Raw genomic sequence first — 6012 nt, forward strand, 5'->3', positions numbered from 1 at the left:
GTGTATTCTATTTAAATCAATCTTTTATTGTGCTTTTGAAAGGTGTTCGAATGTAATTATTAACTTAATGTGAAGATTTCTACTGTAAAACGGTGCCACAGTAAGAGATGCCTTAACCAAAGAATGTACAACGGGTCACCTGAGCCACACAACCACATTAGCATTGGCTCCACGAGGCTCTCGTGTAACCACAGACCGACACAAACATCTGAACTGCAGCCTTCTCAACAGAAAGAGCAGAGTTTCAGTCAGCCAGGAAGATTTTTGTAAGCTAAAGCAGGAAGGGTTCAGTTAGTTCAAGTGGTCCTCTGTACCGCATAAACTATATGTTGTTTGTTGCAGTTATGTATATGTACATGAGTATATGTATGTGTAAGTTTGTAGTTGTTTCAGACAAAGCACCTCAACCACTCTACAATTGTGTAAAGCTTCAAGTAATGGAAATTAAAAAGAGAGTTGAAATTTTATACGAGGAATATAAATAAAAGATTTCACAGATTTTTCAGCATCAGTTGTGATGTTAATGTTGTCATTGAGAACGGAGTGGCCTTTAATAGAGCGGACCTTTCCTCTATCAAACACATCATGTCACCCCTTGTTTTGTCAGAGCTAATTACAAATTGGACACATATGGTTCAATTTAGACCGCTAATGAGAATCTTGGAGATCTGCTGGGTGAGAGTGAAGGGGCCCCTTTTGTCTGTCGGATTCCCATCTGGGCCCCTGAAAAGCATGAAATGGACCGTAATCACTGGTCATCAACCGAGGTCATCACTAACTGATTGTGGAGCTGTAATTACATGATAAATGTCTGTATTACACATAAAGAGACACACTTTCATTTATTAGAGCCTCCACGTAACATACTGATCAAATGTAATTCAGTCCTACAGAATATCTTTTTAATAGTATTATTATTTATCATTTGGCGCATGAACTATACAATATATTTTGATACTGAATTACTTTATACTGCCGTACACACACCTCTCTGGCTCTGAGGCTTTAGAATTGACTCAATGTTAGATGACTTTTATTGTCTTGTTTAATAGCAGCCTGTAGATGGCAACACTAAGCTTCTCCATTCTTTATATACAGTAGTTGTAGTAATTGTTATCACTGTAGAAATATTTCAAATGGAAAATCTGAAATCTATGATATTTAGTTGCAGACAATACAATGTTTATCTTTTTTGTCTGCCTTCATTGAGATACCACTTTACCAAATAAAATAATATAAAATAAAATAAAATAAAACATCATAAGACATCATAAGCATTTAAAACTTCCCAGGGTGAAATGCAAACGAAAATGTTAAAATGTAATAAAGCTGTACTGTGTGAGAAGGCAAAATAACACCAGCTAATTTCTATTTTTGTTTATAGTTGGAAGAAACAGAGCTTAGAACTTGAGGGGAGACAGCATCTCATGATCAAGAAACATTTTTAGTAAGTTTTCTCAAATGCTGTGTTTAAATATGCACGTGAAGTATTGTCTAATAAAATCTGCTCTGATTTGCAGCGATCGCCAATGCAGAAATATGAACACTGGATAAAGGCAGACTCAAAACTCATGCTGAAATTTTAAGAATCAGATGTTTTTATGGAGGGGAATTTCAATATCTCTTTTTATCACTCCATAAATCTGAAAACACTGTCAACAACACTGACAAACACTGGGGGGAAAAAAATCTATTAGGCCTACTTTTTAGTAATACAATATTCCATAAAAGTATGAGAAAAAATCTTATTTTGAGAAAATGGCTTTTAAAGATATGTATTATAAAATGTCAAAAAGCTTGAAAATAAAAATAAGACAACAAAGATGCAACAGGTTAAAAAATTTAACCTAATCACCAAGAAATTTCTCTAGATGATTACTTATTGTATGACAACTATTTTTTTGTATTACAGGTTTTCTGAAACTATGCAAATGAGGCATTCTCTGACCAAACATTTGCTTTTTGGATAAATTAATAAAGAAATCTTAACTTAAATAAACCTAAAAGTCTATTTTATACATTTTCATCCCACTAGTCTGACAGAAGACATCTCATGGAAGCAAAAGTCATCAAAAACCTCAAAACTGACCAATGCTTGAAAAATGTTTTCGAATGTGGTGTCTCGCTTTACAGGGGCTTCCTAAAAACAATGAATGCTCAACTACAGTATCTTCTCTTGTTTTTCTTTGTAATAATGTTGTTTTAACATGTTGTCCTCCTCAGTACTTATACAGTTGGTGTTTACGCTGTCTGTCAGCAGCGAGTTGAGGTCCTTTCCCACAGTGAGAGCTCGGCTGGTTCAGCTCTGCAGGCTGAATGGACCGACTCTTCACCGCCAACGACTGCACCCGGCAGGTAGAGAAGGCTTTTCAGCAGGGCCAGCCTGCATCAGTCAACTTAGTTAGAGGGCTCTCTCTGTAATTGCCAACTATTACAATGCGTGGCACGAGGGGTTCAACACTATTTTCAAACACGATGAAATGGCATCAAGGCCTCCTCTCACATCCAGTGATAATTGAACAATTAAACTTTAGCATACAAATTACCTCTTCATACGGCATAACTAATTACTGAGGCAGGCCAGTCACAAAGAACGCTCTCCGAGGTCGATGCTAAATCTGTTTTTCACACTTTCATGCTTCATTTTTGAGCCCAGGTTTAACTGGGTTTATAATATCAGTGGGAATTGTTAGTTATTCAGTTTTGGTAGTAATTTTGCATTCAGCAATTTAGCAAAAAACACATCTAAAGGGGTTATTTTACCTCAGTCTTATTTTGCAAAACCTCTTCTTAGCACCCATGCTTTTTCAGGTGAAATAGCCCTAATTATACAGGTGATTGAGACCCAGGACCATTTACTTCAGGTCATCCAGCTGCAACCCCTATTAAACATCTTGATTAGACAGGATTTAAATCACCCGGTTTGATTGGGGCAGTTAAGCTCTTTATACTCTTCACTGTAAAATGCTAATTCTCTCCAAAAAGGAAACGGGCAAGAATCCTCTGAGAGCATATGGAGAATCTCTCACATTAATAATTCAAAGGAAATGAGCAAAAATTAGTGAGCAGAGCATCAGCGATGTCATGTAGCCATTACTTCTGCAAATGAGATATTTGATTTGAAGGACTGAAAATGGAAATATCGTCTGCGTAAAAAATTATTAGATTTTTTTTTTTTTTTTACTGCACTAGAAACTGAATATACCCAGCTTGTACAAGTCGGATACATGAAACTCATACTGCTATCACTCTCCAGATTATGTTTGTTTCTTTCCACTAAGGTTACCAAGCTCTCTATACAATGGTGGCTAAGGCCCTTAAGTATGAACTCTGATGCCTAATTACACTTTAGAACCCTCAGCCCCACTCACACAAACAAACAAACACACACACACACACACACACACACACACACACACACACACACAAAGTGGAGCTCTTTAGGTGCATTGGGTGAAAATGACATTAACGCATGTTGGACGCAAAGCTTCAGGAACCACTTGAAACACACCATGGTCCTGGAGAGGGCCTTTATTTTAGCCCATGACAAAAGGCTGAAGGCAACAACACAAGTCTTGCAGCAGCAGTTAGTAAAACAATGCCAAAATAATCAGTTGCTAACTCATCTGCAAATGCTTCTTTTGGGCATTTAGTGAGCCGAATGCCTAAAAGAACAGAAAATGTAGTCTCTGTAAAGTTTGCGCGAGACAAACATGCACTCCTGACAATGTTTGACACCATCAGCTTCCCCTCTGTGGACAGTCAGAGATGAGACAGATTACAAATTTGATATTAGCTCCAACCGAAAAGGCCAAACTAGGAGCACAAGGCGCATTTAATATCTAAACGTGGCTGCTCACACACACGAGTCATTTGCAAGTTCCAATACAAGATGATTATATGTGTTGATACGTGAAGGCAGGAGATGAAAATGATTGGAAATGTATCACGAGGCGGTGATTGTGGACAATATTAAACTGCACAAAGAAGCTTTTGTTCACGAATTCCTGCGGCAGTTCAGCCAGTATTGCCTCTGCTTTAATTTAATATCTATTTATTTTACTCCATTGTATGGGTTTTATTGAGGTTGCGCCTGCTTTATCGCCCCGATCTCAACCAGAAGTGAAGGTCAGGAGAGGCAGAGTGCCTCTGTTTATTGGCTTCCATTGAGCCCATATGAGCTGATTTGGCTATCTGCTCTTGATATTAAGCTCTTTCATGGTATTTTGTGCTATCCGGATATTGTTTATCACCACATTGAGATATTCTGTGTGTATTTACTGCTGAATTAAATATTCTTCATCACTTTTGTAATATCCTCTCTGTAGGCCCGTGCAGGATGTGAGAATCCTGCTGAGGGTGCAAGCAAACCCCTTATGTAGACTATCTACAAGCTCAGGGAGAAAAAAAAACACAGAATATATTTCATCAGTGTCTTCCCATGAAATGTAAAATCTTATTATCTTCAGCCAACTAGACTAAACTTTTCTACATTTTTGGAATGAGTTTGCTTTTTGTACTCTCAAGGGTCACATTTAATCAAATAATAATTGAATCCATTAATTTACCCTCTTGCATAGATTTATCACAACATTAATCATACATCTCAGAATTAACTGGATTATATACTGAGCAAAAAATTAAAGCGGCACTTTTGTTTTTGATCTCATTTGCACAGGTTTAAGTTAAAGATTTAAGACTTTATCTATCTATCACAGATGTGTTCAAGTCTGTGTTAATGAGGGTTTCTCCTTTTCCAAGATATCCATCCACCTGACAGGTGTGCTGATTAAATATCATGATTAGTGCACAGGTGTGCTTTGGTATGGTCACAATTAAAGGCTTCTCTTAAATGCGCAGTTTGATCACACAACACAATGCTAAAAAAAAGGAACAAAATACAAATGTTACATTATTTAATATTGATTTATTTTTAACACCGCTTAGTACCCATGTTGTTTAATTCTGTGTTAGAGGCGAGTTTGCTACGGTCTGCAAGCTTTAATAGTTCTTTTAGTCTGAAAATTACATGAATAAGCATTTCTATTAAATGTCAAAATCATAAAAACACATGAAAAATAGCCATCACTGCTCATGCTATGTGTGCTTTGTGTTAATGTTTGCTGCTGTTGGTTGCTAAGCGAGAGTCTGTCTCCACACTGCGGGGCCTCCTTCAGCATGGTGGTTGTGAGTGTTAATGTGCTGCTAAGTTGTTTTTAAATAGTCGGACTTCAACTCTGAAAAATAGCAGATTTTTTTCTTGAAGGCATTTAATTATTTTTTCATTTTTTTTATTTTTGCTTTGCCTTGACATTAATTCAGAAAAAAATTTTTTCCTCAGGAGCCATTTAAAAAAAAATAAAAAATTGCTTTGCTCAGACTTCAATTCAGAAAAACAGAACATTTTTTTTCATGCAACTTTTTTCCCAGAATTCTGATATTATATTTAGGTTCATTCAGAGAAAATAAAGGGGCGTATTTATATCTAATGGGAATGCATTATGCTTCAAAAGCTACAGAGCAGATCAGCTGTTAAATGGACCTCACAGTAGAGTTATTTTCTCAGATGGAGATAAAAAGTTTTAATCACATAGCAAGATATGCTTAATCTTCATCACAGTAAGTAGTTTTGAAACTTGATTGCAATCTACTGCAAATCCTCGTTTACAGCTACTTACATATGAATTTCACTGCATGCATTTCACATGTACTTGTACTAATTGTGAAGTATTTTTACACTGTGCTGTTGTGTATTTCTTCAGCACTTGTCAGGCTGTTTCACAGTCCAAAGCATCATCTGAACATCCCTTCAAAATAACATCGCTCTCTAAATGCATCACGCAAACACCACAGGACCGGGTGACGTGCTCTGACGTCATGTCCCAGTGGGTGAAATGTGATGCTGCACATGGCGCACGTGGTCTGTTGTTTACTTCTTCCAGGAACATTGGACGGCTGCTGCTGAAGAGCAGAGGAGGGGGGGCGGTGACATTGTGAAACAGCATTCCTGGA

The sequence above is a fragment of the Plectropomus leopardus genome, chromosome 19 (assembly GCF_008729295.1).
Source record: "Plectropomus leopardus isolate mb chromosome 19, YSFRI_Pleo_2.0, whole genome shotgun sequence".
In the NCBI taxonomy this organism is placed as follows: Eukaryota; Metazoa; Chordata; class Actinopteri; order Perciformes; family Serranidae; genus Plectropomus; species Plectropomus leopardus.